Source organism: Gekko japonicus, unplaced genomic scaffold (genome assembly GCF_001447785.1).
Source record: "Gekko japonicus isolate JY-2015 unplaced genomic scaffold, Gekko_japonicus_V1.1 scaffold1601, whole genome shotgun sequence".
Classification (NCBI taxonomy): Eukaryota; Metazoa; Chordata; class Lepidosauria; order Squamata; family Gekkonidae; genus Gekko; species Gekko japonicus.
The window spans coordinates 228,030-247,387 of record NW_015160258.1 but is presented as its reverse complement, the minus strand read 5'-3'; the positions used below and the strand labels follow the sequence as shown (position 1 = coordinate 247,387).

General features: G+C 43.2%; 1 protein-coding gene across 2 annotated transcripts in view; it reads right to left on the bottom strand.

Annotated features, from left to right (window-relative positions):
- Nucleotides 1-7,229, bottom strand: part of ST5 (suppression of tumorigenicity 5) — a 186,772-nt gene extending 179,543 nt beyond the window's left edge. The window contains exon 1 of one of the 2 annotated variants that reach the window (XM_015414621.1): nucleotides 7,164-7,229. The gene's annotated coding sequence lies outside the window, so the exon portion shown is untranslated. Of the gene's footprint in view, nucleotides 1-6,490; nucleotides 6,545-7,163 lie in introns of those variants that run through there. The other variant, XM_015414613.1, reaches the window with a different exon arrangement.
- Between the last annotated feature and the right edge of the window lie 12,129 nt (nucleotides 7,230-19,358).

The window sequence follows — 19,358 nt, the reverse complement described above, 5'->3', positions numbered from 1 at the left end:
TTTCGTAGAAAAAGAGCTAGGGGAACTCATTAGCATAACTCATTAGCATATGCCACACCCTGACATCACCGGAAGTGTGTCATAAGGCCACACACCCCGCCCCCAACGGTCTTCCTTGCAGCTCCACTGCCGAGCCCCATGAGGGGCCCGGCGGTGGACCTGCAAGGCCGGCGGGAGTGCAAGGAAGCCCCGCGAAGGCCCTCCCTGGCCCCAGGCAGGCAGGGGTGGGTCATTAGCATAACTCATTAGCATATGCCACACCCTGACATCACCGGAAGTGTGTCATAAGGCCACACACCCCGCCCCCAACGGTCCCGGCCGCCACTGGCGGCCTTGCAGCTCCCGGAAGCGGGGGGCGGGGCTTCGTCATGTGCCCCGCCACCCGTACCTCACCCGGGGGAACTGCGATCCCCCGCGATCCCCCCCAAAATGACCTCTGGTCCAGGGGTGCTGTTAACACCCACCCACCCCCACACACATTCTGGGACGTACACCAAAGCTCACTGAAGAAATGGGTCCTGGAGGACAAAGTGGCCCCGAAATGACCTCTGGTCCAGGGGTGCTGTTAACACCCACCCACCCCCACACACATTCTGGGACGTACACCAAAGCTCACTGAAGAAATGGGTCCTGGAGGACAAAGTGGCCCCAGACCCCAGTCCAGGGCAGGAAGAACCAGGTACACTTGAACCAGAAATCTGGTTCTTCCCCAATCACGGCTCCACTGGCTTCCATACCCCTCACTGGCACAGTAGTAGAAGAAGAAGAAGAGAAGATATTGGATTTATACCCCGCCCTTCACTTGGAGTCTCAGAGCGGCTTACAAACTCCTTTCCCTTCCCCTCCCCACAACAGACACCCTGTGAGGTGGGTGGGGCCGAGAGAACTCTGACACAAACTGCTCTTTTTCAAGGACAGCTGTGCCAGAGCTTGTGACTGACCCAAGGTCACATCAGCAGGTGCAAGTGGAGGAGTGGGGAATCAAACCCAGTTGTCCCACATTAGAGTCCGTGCACTTAACCACTACACCAAACTGGCTGCAACAAACTGATCAAACGAAAACCATTTCATTCTCTCCGTGCAGACTTAAGGAAGAAAAAAAGAATGCTAAGCTGCACCAGCAGGAGGAGAAAGCACCTTTTAACCATTTTTAGCCAACCTGCTTACGTGACAAAGTGATTAAATAAAGTTTAAAAGGTAATTGACAATGTAAGAATATGAGCCTTCTGCTCCTTTTTGTAAAAGCTTAGAATCCACTACAGTTCAGCTGTAGGACAGGTATGGAGAGCAATTCTAAGCAGGTCTACTCAAAAGTTAGTCCATTTTTTCCCAGTGGGGCTTACTCCCAGGAAAGTCGTCTTAGGATTGCAGTCACTGTCTAAATTCAGTTTAAAGTGGAGGAAAAGAACGGGTGAAGACAGAAAGAGGAGAGAGCTCATCTTGGACTTTGCTATCCAACATGGCCTGCCATTTTTTATTATTGTGGCCTAATTTTACAGTTGTACAACAACAATACTTAGAAGTTACACAGTGCTTTCCCCCAAGTTCGCACAAATGGACAAATATTAGCTCAGTGATCTTTGCAACAGTGTCTTAGGCCACCACTATAACTATCACCATATTTCAGAAAGGAGGAGGACGTTGAGAGATCATAGAACCATGGAATCATAGAACGTTAGAGTTGGAAGGGACCTTGCAGGTCATCTAGTCCAGCCCCCTGCACTCTGCAGGAGCACAGCTGAAAGACAGCTCTACAGCATACCCGAAAGATGGTCGTCCAGCCTCCACTTGAAGACATCCAGCGAAGGAGCATCCACCACCTCCAGAGGCAGACTGTTCCACTGCTCAACCACTCTTACAGTTAGGAAGTTTCTCCTGATATTTAGCCGGTAACGACTCCCTTGTAATTTTCACCCATTAGATCTAGTCTTGCAATCCGGAGCTCCGTCTTCTACATGACAGCCCTTCAAATACTTGAAGACTGCAAGCATGACTTCCCTTAAGTCACCCAGCTAAGATTCATTTCTTTAGATACTTATACCCCACCTTTCTCTCCCGCAGGGACCAAGCATCTCACAGTGTCTTATAACTTGTTACCCCTTCTTCCGCTTTATTCTAACTACAACAGCTTAGGCTGAGAGAGACTGACTGACCCAGGGTCACCCAGCAAGCCCCCAGGGCAGAGAGGGGATTCAGACCTAGGTCTCCCAAACCCTAGTCCAGAACTCTAACCATTACACTACTGCCCTGCTGGATCAGAACATCTATTCTAACACTTTATTTTTAACAGCAGCCTCTGGAAAGTTCATGTGAACTGCACGAAGACAACAGCCTTCCCCTGTGCTTTGTCGCCAGCACCTATTTGTCAGGGCTGGCAGCCAAACAGGAAGCCAGGAGGCAGTTTGGCAAGGCTTTCAGGCAGCCGGCAGCTGCTCAACCTGCACTGAACAACTCCTTTTCTCAGACAAAGGAATCAGACCACCCGAGACCATATAAGGCCCTTGTTATCTTCTCAGGTCACCTGAACCCACTGGGCTTGGAACCCGCAGTAATCTGCTGCAGTCTCTGACCACCTGCAACAGTGCTGCAAAGCCCATGGTTCTGTCCGACTGGAAGTTGCCTGAATAATGTCAGTGAACAAGGTTCTTCAGCCCTGCTACCAAAGCCTCCAGTTTCAGGTCACCAGTGACTTATACCTGTTGTTCAGAGGTACACTGCCTCTGAACACAGAGGTTCTATTTAGCTACCAAGACAAGTAGAAATGATGTATCTACTGCCCTCCAGTTCTCTGTTCAGCTTAAAAAACAATTTCCCTTATATATAAAAGCCGAATGGTGGTGGCACTTCTCTAGAACATTCCATACGCTCCGGAATTGGTTAGTGCCCTGGTGTGTCACTCAGAATCTGTCCCTATCCACTGGGTGCATTGCTTGAGTCTCGCCTCCAACATTCTAAACAGTTTGCTGTTCCTCTCCCCCTCCCCCCCCGTAGCCAGTCAGAACACAGAGGTCATTTGCATATGCAATTTGATTGGCTTTTGTCTCTACATTCTAAACAGTTTGCTGTTCTGAGGTAAAATGTGTCTAATCTCCAGGTGAGGGCTGGAGATCACTCAGAATTACAACTACTTTCCAGATGGCAGAGATCAGTTCCCCTGGAGAAAATGGTGGGCTCTGTATCCTTATATGCTGCTGAGGTGGTCCCCGTATGACGTCCAATGGTAGCAGTCAGGGCTTCAGAGCATGGGAGAGGCTGCAGGTGTGTGGGGGGTGGAAAGCTGAAGAGTGAGGGGGAAATAAAGGTAGGTTGATGATTGGCTGAGAAGGAGATAGGGTTGCCAACTCCAGGTGGGAAATTCCTGGAGATGTGAGGGATGGAACCTGGAGAGGGTGAGGTTTCAGGAGGCATGGGACCTCGGACATGTACAAAGCCATAGATGCCACCCTCCAAACCAACCATTCCCTTCTGGGGAACCATCATTGCCAATCTCCAGGTGAGGGCTGGAGATCACTCAAATAGCAGAGATCAGTTCCTCTGGAGAAAATGGTGGACTCAGTGTCATTATACCCTACTGAGTTCGCCACAGCAAATTGACACTGAGTGCCCAAGGCTGGGGCACCGCCCAGAGCCTCTTTCTAGAGACCGTTGTATTTATTTCCCCAATGGGCCTTTTTCCTAGTCTATACTAATGATATTCACTTCATCTTGTGATAGTATATTCCACAAAAACTGTGGAGAATTTTTAAAATCTGTCCTAAACCTACTGCCGATCTAAATTTTCATTTGTGGCACCAAGTGCTAGTATTATGAAAAAGGGAGAAAAGTCTCTGTCCTCTTGTTTGTAATGTTGTAAATTCTTCTAATACTCCTCAGTCATGATTTCTTTTCAATGTTAAAAAAGGCCAAACACTTCAGCCACTCCTGATAGAGGTTTTCCAAACCCCACTTTATTTTGGTCACCATTTTTTGAAGCTTTTCTTGCTCTGAAATATCTTTTTCTGGAGATGAACAACTAGAATTCAAATTTGTATCTTCAATAGACATTGTTTATATGTTCTTATAAATCCCTATGCCCCCTGATAATGCTGTCAACTAATTTCATACTTCCGTTTCACTTAAGTACCTTTGTTTAAAACACTTTGGTCTCAGCGATATTTTAGAACATTCACCATGCTGTCCTAAATAGTGACATCCTTCTAAGCCCACTGCCCTCAATGGATTTAGAATAACTCTGTTTATGATTGCACTGTAAATTAGCTTAAATCCAAGTACTATGTCATATTTGCATTGTGAATCTGATAGTATGTCTCACTGAAAAATGATTATATCTCTTCCTACTAGTTAGTTCACAAAAGAACAATATAAATTTCTAAACATAATTCAACACCAACGACTTGGTACCAGTTAATTGACCTTTTTAGGAAAGAAAAAAGGGGTTATTAATGTTGGAAGATAAAAGACTCTAAACAATATATAAAGAAGCAGAACACTGCCTTACTGTAGGCAATTATAAACCACTGTGTACATAGTATGGCACAATTGCATCATTTAACATTCCATTCCCGTCTCCTTAAGTTTACCCTCAATGGTTCAGATAATGGTATCTGAGTTTTTGTGCTCAACCTTTCTGACATCTGAGTTTTTGTACTTCACTTTTTTAACTGAGGGGAAGGTGTCATAAATAGATGGACTGAAGGCAAATTACATCTTCTCTGTTCTGTTCTCTGGGCAATCCTTAATATTTCATCCAGTCCGTGTTTTCTTTCTCACAGTCATACTAGCAGAAAGCGGAAACAGGCCACCATCAGCACTATGCTAGCCAGCACACTGAAGCCAATCTGAAGTGTCTTTCATTGTGTAATGAAATACAAAAGACACTCTGTTTGAGATACCCAAGAAGGAAGCTTGTGGTTTGGTCCATCTGTCAAAAACTTAAACCATGTTAAACAAAGGCCTGATCTGAATCCATTGGCAGATTCTGAGTTATTTCAGAAACTCCAAAACACAAGAAGGACCAGTTATCCTTTAAATTCCAGTGAGACTGCCTATACCACCCCCTCTCTCCCACCTTCTCTATCATCTAAACTTCAGTTATCCAGATTTCTGATTCCCATAAGTAAGGAGCCAGAAACTAGCCTGAATGTATACTGTGTATATTCTGCTGAATTGCCTGAATATATCAGAATATTTTCCACACCCCACTCCAGGTTATTAGCCGAAATAAGGGGAGAGGGCCCAACAAACCCAGGTTCCAGCCCTTAACGTGTTTCATTGTTCAAAATCCATACATCTTAACAGAAGTTCCAAGGTGATTATTTAAAGATTATAACCCATCTTTATACAACTTCCAGGGCAATGGCGGCCTGTCCTTATTTGCTCTCCGTAAAAAGCCCAATATTTTGAATATACATATTAAGACTATTGTTGACAGAGTAAGGTGAGACTATTTGATTTCATTAGTCAGATGCTGCATTCATAGACAATTGCTGTTTTCAAAAGAAGGTTCCGGGTTATAAAAGCACAGCTTGAAGCTCTTGTTCCACTTACTGAACAGTGCATCTAGAATGAAAAGTTTTGCCTCCGCTTACATCTGCACCCAGTTAGAATTTACCACAATAGATGTTCCACACACGTACACATGAACCCACGCGCACATTACATCTATTTTGTACTTTATTGTATTCTTAATGTACAAGACTCCTTTAACCCTCAAAAATAATTTATTTTCTACTGAAACATCTTTAATTTAAAACCATATTGTTAGCAACAAAACCGTAATGCTATGAAAAAGATGTGATACAAAAAAACCCAGTCTTGAACCGCTGGTTCTGTTTCCTCTCATTCTGCACAGTGTCGGGAAAACAAGTTCAAAAAGAAACCTTTGTAACTCGCACACAATGCACCTCTTCCATTTTAATGAGTAGATCCCAAGCACAGGATTAATTTGTTTGGTCATACATTTCCTCATTTTAAACATGCACTTTCCTACAAACACTTTCCTGGGAGTAAGCCCTGCGCAGTATCCTGAGTAACCCTACTTAGGATTGTCCTCTTACACACGCCAATCACCTGCGGAAATTAAGCAAACACTGAGTAACCGAAGACCGGCAAGGCGCACAGGGAAATGATTACCCTAAGTGTGTGATCTCATCACTGCCGGGAGCTTAGATCTGATCGCGACCTTTACGTCTTCAGAAACTTTCCCGAAAGTTATCTATCCCTTTGGCAGAAAGACTTCGGACAACAAAACAACAAATACCCGCAACACCAGAGTCATCAAAGCGTCAACAAGATCTATTTGTCCGAGGAAGGAAAAGGTCGCCCCTGCAAGAAACCGCAGCTGCTGGGCCATGATACCCTCCCTCCCAGCCTGAGATCCCAAACTCTCACGCCGAGATTCGGTTCGGAATAAACCCCAGGCACACACACACACACACCCCAGAGCTAGACGAAGCAAGGTAGAGAAACAAGACAGAAACACTTTCATTACCTGGCACATGGAGCCCTTTGCTTTCCACGCCATTCTTGGATTTGTATTTCCCAGACAAAAAAAACTTCGTCCTATTAGGTGAGGTGCGGGAGAGCGAGCGAGCGCGCTCGGGTCGGATGCCCGCCGTGCTTCCCACCGCCGCTTCGCAAAACCTTTCACAGCGCGGATTTCAGGCAAAATGATTGCAGAGAGAGTACACAGACTGGCTGGGTCTGTTGTCATGGAGATCACTCTCGCTCGCCCCGCTCGCTCGCTCGCTCTCACGCGCCACACTCACAGCTCTTCTGGAGAGCATCTATGAAACCGCGTGCCTTTTGCATCCACTTTTCCAAGCATTCCCTCCTTCCTTCCCTCCCTCCTTCCTTCCTCAAGCCAGCCCAGGGAAAGGCATTCAGGCTTCCAACTGATTGTTGCAGCTAGAGAAACATAACGCCTCTTCGAGTCGATGATGACGACATCATATTGAAGGTACTTTCCGCCGAGAAAGAGGGCAGGGACAGGTTTGGTTGCAAGCATTGTGGAAGAAAACGGAGGCCTGGCTGCCGCTTCCACTGAGGCTGCGGGGTCACCTGACATTCAGGATCTGAGAGCCGTCGTTCGGGGGCGGGCTTGAAATACAATAGCAAGGATACCAGGGCTGGAGGATTACGCTCGGGACCGCTAAATGCCTTACCTTGTCGTTTCAGCCCGAACTTTGCTCGGCTCCTTAATTTATGCAGGTATTCCTTTTTGTCAGGCAGGGTATCCTGTATTCGGTCATCCTTCTGCAGTTAAGAACAAACATGGGAGAAAGGGTTGTGAAATAATAATAATAAAAAACCCCAAGAATGTTTCTCACTTTCAGTATATAATACTGTAGTACAAATGTTACCCACGTTCCACACACGTTAGCTGTCCTTTCATTTTGACTGTGTGTTTGGTTACATAGGAGCTGCGGTGGCTCAAGTGGTTAAGACGCTGAACTGCAGGCTGTGGAAGGTCAGTAATTCAGCAGTTCGAGACCCAGGGTGTCGCATGACAGAGCGAACTCTGGTTCCAGCTCCTGCCAACCTAGCCATTTGAAAGCAAGAGATTGCAAGTAGATAAATAGGTACCGCTTCGGTGGGAAGGTAACAGCGTTCCGTGCGCCTTGTTGTTTAGTCATGCCGGCCACATGACCACGGAAACGTCTTCGGACAGCGCTGGCTCTTCGGCTTGGAAACGGAGATGAGCACCGCAACCCTAGAGTCGGACTCGACTGGCTTTCGAGCAAGGGAAACCCCTCTGGTTACATATGTGCAGTCAATTATGTCAATGTGATTTGGGCATGCGAAGCATATGAAAGCACATCTGTGCAATATTCTATTGCTGAAAATTATTTTCATCAGGAACAAACAAAAGTTATTTTTACTGCATAGCATGCATTTATTCAGTTACTCAGTTACTCTCCTGCCTTTTTAACTTTCCCACACAATTGGACTTTCCTTATGCCCTTTGTTTCTTACATTGGTCCTGGTCCACACAATTGGACTTTCCTTATGCCCTTTGTTTCTTACATTGGTCCTGGTCTCACTAGCAACATTTCCACAAACCATCTGAACTCATAAGAAATATTAACCAAAAAAACCTACAAACACATCCGATAGCTGTCAGTTTTTACAAGTACTACTCATTTCTGTTGGACTTCTAAAAACACTTCTTACTAGTCAGTAGACAGTGGTGCGTAATTTAGGTGTAATTAGATTTACTAGGCCATCATTTCAAAAATAATAGATTACAATGGCACTCAAGAGTCCATTCTATGGATTTATGAGGTTCCTAACTGTAGCATTCCTGTTAAACTCAGGGGGGGCCCTCTAGTGTCTACAGATCTCAGACCTTCCGGAAATAATTGCCATTCTTTCAAATATAAGGATGGTGACAAATATTGTAATTAAATAATATTTTGATGGAACGCTAAAAGGTGGCACAGTGGGTATATCCCACTGTCTTAACATCTGAACTGTGTTAGTTCAAGCCCCATGCTGGTGTGAGCAGCCAGCCTGTTGTCCCCAGCTCATCATCCACCCAGCGATTCGAAAGCTTCAGCGAGTAGATAAAATGGGAACCACTCCTTAGAGAGGGTGGGCACGCCAATCTCCCTTGTGGGAGGGTGTTAGCTGACGGTCGGTCGTCCTGGTCAAGGTTTGGAAGGCAAAATAGCTTCTCGGCTATGAAAGAATCCCTGCAATGGATGTTCCAGGCCAGGCGGTGGAAGTGTGGCGATTGACATACGGGTCCTGAAGCCTGGCCAACAAGCAGCCGTGCGGAAAACGACGGAGCCAAGCCAGAAGACGTCTATACCGGGCAGTGACGGCGCGTGCAATTAAAAATGAATATATGTTGTCTTCCCTATCCCCTACGAACATTGTTAGTCCCTTTTGAGATTATGCTCATGCCCCTCCGAGTCAATTGAGACCCTTTTCCATATATTATTCCAGTGTTCCTACTATGCAGAAGAAAGAGCCCTTTTAATTACACCTATAATAAGGTCATTCGGACACCAAGGACAATTAGTAATCCACTCTGAGGAACTTTTGCTGAAACATCTATTGGAGGACAAATCCATTGCAATATCAAGGAACGTTGCCAAATTTCTCTTTATTGCATTTACAAAGCGTAAGCTCCTCCTCAATGTTCCTCATGATATCTCTTCTCTGTAATGCTTTTTGCTTTTGTTCTGTATGCTATTCTATGGGTCTCTGACCGTAATAAAATGAATGAGAATTGTTAGTCCCTTGTCTATATTGAGTAACTGTGCATTGCTTTGAGCCCACTGGGGAAAGCGATTAATAAATGGAAAGTATTATTATTATTATTATTATTAGTATTAGTATTAGTATTATTTACAAACTAAATAAAGGCACAGAAAAACTCCCACATTTGTCACATGTAAGGCAGACCAATTTTTATTCTGAAACCCTACTTCCTTTGCCTCTAAAAGCACTTATGTGAACATCTTGCTGATGCTAAGGAGACATGGCTACTGGTAGATAAACTGAGCTAGTGGTCAGCAGCAACTCCACCTCATGTTTTCCTGTGCCCATCCAAACCTCCCATGTAATATGGGTTCAGTGCACCCGAAATTCAACCTAGTGCTGATGCTGAATCATTGATGGTTGCTGCCTTAACATTTCAGGGAGCCAGATGGGTGAGCTAATATTCTAGTGCTGGTCAGACAGGGAGCGTTGGGTTTAAATCCCCATTTTGCCCACTAAGTTACCTTGGGCACTGTTTTCTTCTCCCTGTATCAGATAAATAGTATAGTGAATAATTAAACATTATTCAGTTTATAATTCAAAATTCATTCCACAGCAGAAAGTATTCAGAAAAAAATAGATACAAACTGTGTTTTGGAATTATTGTAACAAATACTATAAAATAATAAGAAATGTCAGTTTCACAAGTGTAATTTTTCAAGGGCCGTTTATGAACAGCATGGTAAAACGTATTTACATTCGCACTGGATCTCTTTCAGAATACACTGAGCACAGAAATGAATTAATTTACCCCGTCCTAGTATGGATGTAAGAATGTTCTTAAAATTAGGAGAAGAACAGAATTGTTGGTAACTTCTAGACTATGAGATTCCTTTCAAGGGCAAATATGTTATACTTCCTATTTCGAAACATGCTTATATCAGCTCCTGTCTAAATGTCTGGCAACTGCACACCATGGCAACCTTGGATGCAATACTACTCAAAAGAAAATAATCTTGGTTTTTAAAAAGGCTATTCAGAGATGCTGGGGAACCAAAAATGTCCTTATTTGAATTTCATTGAACTCAATGAGAAGTTTGACAGGAATTTAAATAGGAGCAGAAGGAAGCCCAAACCTTTTAAAATTTAAGATAGGGCCTTGGAGACTTCCTTCGTTGGAAAGTTAATTGAAGACACTCGCTGAAGCTTTTAAAAGCTCCATATAAAGCCTCAGAAAATCTTGATTGTCCTATAGCACTACATACACAATACTCCCCCTAGTGGGATTAACAATGTGACACAGCACTCAGTTCTAAAAAGAACATTTCTAGCCTATTTTTCTTTTTTTGCATACCAATAGGATCAAAGGTCTCAAAAGCCTCAAATGTCAGGCATTTTCAAAGAACACAGAATATTACACCTGTAGCAGAATCTTTCTTATCTGTACCTCTTTAATCTGAATCTTGTATTTTGCTGGGGAAGGGTATATATAGTCCTATGGCTCAAAAGATGTCTGCTTAGAATTAAGAAGAAGAAGAAGAGATTGGATTTATACCCCACCCTTCACTACCCAAAGGTGTCTCAGCGCGGCTGACAAACTCCTTTCCCTTCCCCTCCCCACAACAGACACCCTGTGAGGTAAAAGAAGAAGAGGAGATTGGATTTATACCCCGCCCTTCACTACCCAAAGGTGTCTCAGAGCAGCTTACAAACTCCTTCCCCTCCCCCTCCCCACAACAGACACCCTGTGAGGTAGGCGGGGCTGAGAGAGCTCTGACAGAAACTGCTCCTTTTCGAGAACAGCTCTTATCAGAGCTACAGCTTGCCCAAGGTCATCCAGCAGCTGCAAGTGGAGGAGTGGGGAATCAATCCTGTTCTCCCAGATTACAGTCTGCGCACTTAACCACTACACCAAAACTTTCCCACTCCGTCTAGTGTTACAAATACTACAAAATTGTTTCCCACAATTTAATCAGATTTGGATTTTCAAAAATAAAGCATTTTATTCACAACTTCAAACTGACAGCGTGCACTTTAGCTGAAATGTTCCATTCCCAAATGAAGGGAAAGCAGCTAATCCTTGGGTTCCTGTTTACCACCATAAGTTTCTCTGATTAATCCACCACATGGCTCATCAAGGATGGTTTGTCCTGACTCTAAGGGGAAAAGTTCTTTCTGAGGAAGGGATCCTACAAGATATGACACTCCAGGTCCAGTGATGCTTTGTGTCTCCTTGAGTTCTCTCACTCATCACTGGTAAGGAAGGAAGAGGTTACAGGAAGTACTGTACAGCTCAAAGCAACAATGATGTGGGTTGGAATTAACCCATGGATGGAATTAACCCACCCCTAACCAAGACTCTAAAGCAGTGGTTCTCAACCCGTGGGTCACGACCCCTTTGGGGGTCGAACGACCCTTTCACAGGGGTCGCGCCTAAGACCATCGGAAAATTTGTAACAATGAAAATACATCCTGCATATCAGATATTTACGTTACGATTCATAACAGTACCAAAATTACAGTTATGAAGTAGCAATGAAAATAATGTTATGGTTGGAGGTCACCACAACATGAGGAACTGTATTAAAGGGTCACGGCATTAGGAAGGTTGAGAGCCACTACTCTAGAGTAAGGCTGCCTATAACCAAGGATTTGTGTCAGGATCACTTGAATTATCCTGGGCATTTACGCTGCTGTGAAATAGGACTACCACACAGACACACACATACACTCGTTCTTTTAAAAAAAATTAATTTGTAGTTTCACTAAATTTGTTAATACTGCTATTTATCAGTACCAAATCTAGTTAGACTATACCTCTTAAAGAACCCCTGAGAAGGACAATTGCCACACTAGCCCTAGTCTTTCGAGCAGGGATGTCAAGCATGTGGCCTGCAGACAGTATCAGGCCCTTGGATGGCTTCTATCAGGCCCGCAGTGGAACTGGGTGTCTCCTGCTGCTTCTTTCAGTTCTGCTGCTGCGTCATAGCTTGTTTTGCCAGACTCTTTGTTCCCTGCACTCGCTGAAGCCCCTCCCCCTCCCACTGGGAGAGAGGGAACAAATTAGAACTTGCTTCCTGGCCAGGCTACTTCAATCGCACAGAAAACAAAGGCAAGCCTTTCTTCCCCTCCATTGGCTGAGACTCCTCCCCGAAGGGAGGGATGGAAGGAGGCACAGCTTGCTTTGCTTGGCTGCCTCAATCACATGGGAGAAATACAAAGCACCTTTAAGACCAACAAAGTTTTATCCAAGGTATGAGCTTTTATGTGCCTTGCTACAGTGTGTGTTTTGTTGGGCTTGTTATGCTTTGGCTCTCCTGGGTGCAACTGGGTTCCCTCCCCCTTTTCACTGTATTCATGCCCTCATGATCCAATCTTGCTCAGTAGGAAAGCAATGTGAACTATTTAGATGAGGAATAACAACAAGCCAGTGAGGTGGATTAGGTTAAGAGTGTGTTTCCAGACCAAGTTCACCCAGCACATTTCCTTTGGGGATTTTGAACTTAGACTTCCCAGACAGTAGGCTGATACTGACTACTGAGGAAGACTATAGTTTTGTAGACAAACACATAGCCTTCAGTCTGTGTCATGGTGCCTTCTCGTGTTGTTGACCAGCACACAAAGCAATTTATGTACAAAAGCTCGCAATTCTCAGCCATTTCATGTTTTCCCAGAGTCCTAGCCTCAGAACTCTGAGCATGAGATTTCTGTAGTGAGTGTCAATAAATCAAAAGTAGGTTTGCAGCTTACAGATACACACTTGAACAGCATACTCAAGATTGCAGCAGCACAGACATTTTGATGCAGTAATTCAGAGCAAGAGGTGTCAGTTATCAGACACTGTTATAAACAGTGTCTGATAACTGATATAAGCAATATATTGCAAGAATGGTAATGTTTTAAGCATGTTTTTATTTTAAGTTAAAAAAACCCCCTTAATTGTGTTTGTTTGTGTCCTTTATAAAGTTATCTCCGCTACCTGGCATTACATTTTTTTACACACATGGCCCAGCCCAACAAGGTCTCATTTATGTCAGATCCAGCCCTCCTAACAAATGTGTTAGACATCCCTGCCTTAGAACATCTGAGTGCAACATCAGGCAGCTGGCTCTGAGATGCCTATCTGGAAGCTGACTGAAGTAGATTCTGAAGCTCATATTAAAGGCATCATAGAACAATACTCATGGTTGGGGAAAACATCCATTCATTGAGGGATTAATACCACTTTGGAAACACAGAGAAAGCCTGGAAAGAAGAATAATGAGGATAAACCGTTTTTATCCTCTTCCCTCATATTAACTGAATTGGCATCCATGTTGTTTGGGGGACTGGAATTAACAGGGCTTAGTAGGTACAGTACAGGCTGCTCTGTTCCTGCCGTTCTCAGTTGTAGCCTAACCAATCCAAAGACCTGGCCTATTTTTCCTAAGACAACATGAAACAGGCAAAAAACAGTCCCTAAAATGCCAGTCATACGAGACTCAAAAATTCATGCTTGTCCCCAAAGTGACCATCTAGCCCCATGTTGCTCTTAGAGAGGGTGAGTGGTCATTTCCTACAGGCTGGGTAATTTACTGCTCTAGCCAGTCAGGTCATGTGCTTTATTATTATTCTGAATGAAGTTAAAACAAAATGCCATTTAACAGAAAACAGTAAAAAATTCAGTGGAACATACAAGCCCAGAAGAAAATAGATTGCACTCAATTAACACGTTTTACACTTATTAGACAAAATTAACAAAAAAGGAGCGTGATACCTGTTAACATCCAAGTAAATCCACAAATTCAGACCAAATATCATAATTTCATATTTATTTCTTGCCTTCTAAAGACAACTCCTTTTTAACCATAAGATCTAACATTGCTTTAATCCATCTTTCAATGTGTGACATACTATTGCTTTTGAAGAATTATTTGTTTAACTATTTATTTGTTTATTTGAATTATTTGTTTAACTATTGCCTGGCCTCATAAAATCCAGGAGCTTCTATCCTTTCAAGAAATTCCAGAAAGAAAGAACTAACCCAATTCTGAGGTAAGTAGATTGGGTCCCAGTGAACATTCTAGTGTAAAATTAATTCATCAGTTAATTGTTAACCAAAATGTTATGACGATCGGACATACTTATAACGTATGTGTCAGACTGGTTCATGGCTGCTTACATCTCCCAATATCTGAGTCTAACCCCAATTTAAAGAATCTGCTAGGCATCAAAAAATTGCAAATATTTTTCTGTATTAATTGTAATCTAATGGATCAAAAGCTTTGTTTAAGATAATGCAGTATTTCTTCCCAGATTGTTTTCTGAATTTTCATCAATTATAAGTTCATTGTCAGGTTCCAAACAGGCATATAAAGGTTTGTGTGCTTTGAGTAATGGGTCTATAGAGGTTTGTTTGTGTGGGGTTTTTTATGTGAGGTGAGTCTGAAGTGGTTAGTATATCTGGACCAAATTTGGTACAAATTTAGGCAATGGGTTAATTGCACTTTCTGTCAAACAATGTATTCTGTACAAATCCCAAATAACTTTCTTGTATGGGAAGTCTGCCTCTGGTTCATATCTCCAGAAATATTATGAACATTTTTACTACTGATATGCTGAAGGAGTTCTCTTCAGCATCAGTATCTTTGTTTCCATCGTGCATCAATGTTTGTTCCAAATTCTTGCAGGCCTTACTTACATCTTCAGTGCATTTTTGGTTAATACTGTATCTATCATACAGGAAGCCAAAGATGGAATTATAGTATTGTAGTTGTTGGAAAGACTGCATTTTCCTGTGTTGAAAGCCACAAAGGGTTTGTTTGTTTTTTGTCATAGCCTAGGCTTATATTTATTCCATATTCTCAGAAAGGCACGTCTAATATAGTGATTTTTAAAATCAACATTAACTTTTACTTTATCATACCACTGATAAGGGTGCCACTCAAATGGATCTGTGTAGCCTGGACATCAGTTGTAATTCAGGGACATCTCCAGGCCCACCAGGAGGCTGGCAACCCAATGACTCACCTGATAGTACTATATTGCTATAAGAAGGCACAGGAGTGGTCATTGTTCTTGCATGCCTGCAGCCATTGGTAACCTTTTCTTTCTCGCTCCAGAAAAAAAAATATGTTTGTGCTTAAGCCATTCACTTCCTTGCACTGTCAGAAGACACAAGAGCATTCATTGCTCTTTGCAGCAATTCACACATTCTTTGCCTTTTTTCCTTGGTTTTTTTGTTATTTATTTATTTATTTATTTATTGAGATTTATACCCCGCCCTCCCCACAGAGCGGGCTCAGGGCAGCTGATCTACCCTGATCTACTTCTGCCCTGATCTACTTCTGCCCTGATCTACTTCTCCCCACCACCACCAGGAAAGAATTTTTTCCCTTGCGTAGGCAAGTCTTTTTATTATTATTATTTTTAACAAAAATCTTGTGGTTGTGATATATCTGGTACCATGATATCCCGTGCCCCTCCCTTTACTGTGTTTGTCATAGAAATTTGATCTTGTATGGGTTTATGAGCGGTGTTTGTTATGACTTTTGATTCTGGTGGGGACTGTTACAGACAACCCACTCTGTTGTTTTTGGCCTGCTAGAGACATTTACATTAAGTACTGGCTTCGTGATAACAATTGACTAGGTGGGTGAGCAATTGACTTCTGTCAATACGCCTGCCGTTTAGACAGGATGTCCCAAACATCCAAGTGTTAGCATGATCCTTAGAGTGGGGGGCATTTCTCCACAAGGATAATATGGCGATTCTCGAAACTGTCAGCGGCGCTGCGAACAGATGGGACTCGGATCGTCTCTGACCCATCCGTTTCCCCTTCATTCTTTTTGGAGCTCCCCGCTGATTGGGTGGGCTCCGCTTTGCTTCCTGGAGGGAGGCCAAGTGGAAGGGGGCTTTTGCCGCCCCCCCTGTTCATGGCAATCGCTGGGGGGAGACGCGGTTTGTCCCGAAGCAGGAGCGAAGATGTGGAAGAACATGGCTTCCGTGTTCTACGAGCAGCGACCAGCCGTTTTAAATTATGCTAAGCAAGTAGCACATCATACCTAGGATATTTTTTTCGCATATTTATATGCAATATTTCGGAGATTTCGATTGAAATACCCTTTTAGTTATCTGTAATCCTTTTGTGAAAGCGGCTATGAAAAGTTGGATGAGTGACTGTTGTGAAGAAGCAGAGAAGTGGGGTAAGGAAAAAGAAAAATGTTTACCTGACTGTAAAGTATTCGTTAACCAGAGTAAGAGTTGTGGGAAAACGCGAAAGAAAACTGCTGAATGTTACGCCAAAAGGACTGTGGAATTTAATTAAACGGCATTTTAAAAGGCTATATTTTTAAAAGTTACTTAATGTAGAGTGAGAAAATGGCAGCGGTGGCGGCAGAGGATGAGGAAGAACTAGATTTAAATGTACAAATAGGAGGCCGTACTGTTGAACAATTTAAAATTTTTTTTAGAAGAATCAATTAAACAAGCAGTTGCAACAGCTTTTAAAAATCTGCTTGAAGGATAATATGGCGATTCTCATGCATGCCTAGCCCCTCTTCCAACAGTAGGTCAATATCTCAACGCAGCATGTACACATAAAGGAAAGGGGGGGTGCCACTGCTGGTGACGACAGCTGGTGGTGACAACATCCTCACTCGAAAAACTAAATCGAATTGAAGCACATCTGTAAGAAAAACACAGCAGCTGGAGAAATGCAGAGGGGAGGAAGACGTGGAAGTTCAGTGCTCGATGCGATTCTGCTGTTTTCTGATCGACAGCTAAGAAAGCACAGGATAAAGGCATTTATGTGGAAAAGCCCTTAGTGGGCTGTACCACTAGACACAGTAAAGAATACAACAACCGTAGAATGAAGGGCAGTGGACAATGGGATGGCGTTGCCTTAAGTGCAGAGACCTGTGGGAGTGCAGTCCAGACAACCTAGTGCTCTTATGTCTTGCAAATAAGCAAAAGGTAGCAATGAGCAATCATTTTCAGAAGTACAGTATTTCCAGTGACTTCCTCCTCTACATGTATCATGGAAGTGCAGCAGTCTGCCAAGAAGTTTGTCCAATAAGATACTGCAGTGTTTATTTACGCAGGGTGACCTTACTTGCGATCACTTTGAACTGAAAATGCAATGCAGAGCTACAGTATTTTTTGTGGTTTCTTTTGATATTCAGCTATAAATGTGGCCTCGGAAGTTTATACAACCTGTGATGACTGAGCAGATTGTTATCTTCAAATGCTCATTAGGCAGCAGGCACTAGAGGTAAGATGCCAGATTAATGTTACCATGGCTATGTTGTTTCTGTGGTCTAACTCAAGTGCTTAGTTTCTTTTATTCTGGACATACCTCATATACTGGGTTGAGTGTGTGATCAAGTGAACTATAAGGTTCTTGCCACCCGTCTTGCCTGAACTAATGAAGGTTCTTGCCTGAACTAATGAAGATTAAACGCAAACCGTTTTCACTGCAACAAGCAGTATCCAAATGCGGGGAGTCATGTGGAAATACGTTCGAGTCCCTTAGAGAGTTCCAGACTTCACATTCAAACGTATTTGTTTGAGAGCCAAATAGTGCTAATCTGAATATTCTTCCATTTTGATATTTGAACCAAAAGTTGTGGTTTTGAGAGGGGATAAACATGTCCTGAAAATTGTGAGATATTTATCTCCCACCCACCCAACTTCCTACTGCTATTTCTTCTTCTGTGCAATTTTGCCTTCTGGCTACTCCTCTTCCTTTATTGGTCAGATTGACAGTCTCAGCCAACTGGGAGATTATAGTGATTTTACATAGTCAATCTGATTTGACTACATCATAACATTAAATGAGGAAAACAAATGGAAAGAAAAAAGGAGGAGAGAGGAGGATCAATGTAAATGAAAATGGCTTGCAACCAGTGCTTCAACGGGATTTCTAACAGGAGAATGAACCTTGGGAGTTCAGCCAGAGAGGTCAAAGGCCAGCAGGAGAGACTCCCTCTATTCCAAGTTTTCAGAGAAAGGACATACAAGCTCCACATCAGCAAGGACGGTGCATGTAGCTGTATCCTTCCTGCTGTGGAAATCCACACAAATTCAGGTAAGCATGTCACGCAGTGCATGTGTTTGTGTGAACCAGCACCTCGAACCTGTCTTGCACTCACAGCAGTCTTTCTCTCACCAGAGGCTTCCAATAGTAAACCACACTTACTCAGTCCAGTGGTAACTATATACAGGAATTTATTTACAATATATACAGCTCTCAGACAAAGTGCTTCGCCAGACTCCATCCACCATCAAGGGGGAAAAGTACAATGGTACATTGCTACATATATACATATGTCCAGCCAATCAGAACATTGCTGACTCATACCGACTGTGCTTCAGCTTTGCCCAGTCCAAACTGGCTGAATCTAGATTATTACAGCTGTTAGCTGTCAAGTAGATCCTTGAGATCTAGGTGCTGAAACTTATACACCAACAAAGCACCCTATTTCACTCCCAAAAAAGTGTTGTTAGGACTGCAGCCCATATCTCCTGACTTCAAACTTGTGCACCCTCCCTCCATTCCTCCTTCCATACAGAGTTCAGCCTCTCTTTTGCCATCAGATTTAGCTGTAAAACGATAGTGAAAAGTAGAAAGGTACAATTGTTGAAAGCAGGACAGTCAGTTGTTTAAATCTTTGAACAAGGGAACCAACCAGTATTCCCTCTAAGCTGAGTTAGTGTGAGCTAGCTCACAGTTTTTTAGCCTCCGTCTCACATATTTCTGTCTTAGCTCATGAAGGATAGCTCCAAACTAATTTATGCAGTAGCCAAATTGCTCACTCATAACTTTAATGCCATTAGCTCACAAAGTAGAATCTGTTAGATCGCACTAACAAAGGACTCTTAGAGTGATTCAGCAAGTGATTCAGCTTTATTGGAAGTAACGAACAAGCACTCAACTCAGTAAGAAACCAGAACAGAAAACAGTGGGAGCTTATGCTCCTTTTAAACATAACCGGGCTAATGTAGCCACGCCTATTTACAATTAACAACCAATAAGATTGCTTAGTTAAGGACCAATGGGAGTCTTTCCCTCCTAGGGAATGGTATGTTCTGATTGGTCGCTGTTACGAAGCGACCAATAGGAAGTTCGCTTAGAGGAGCCCTGGTATGGCTCGAAGCTTAACATAGGAGCC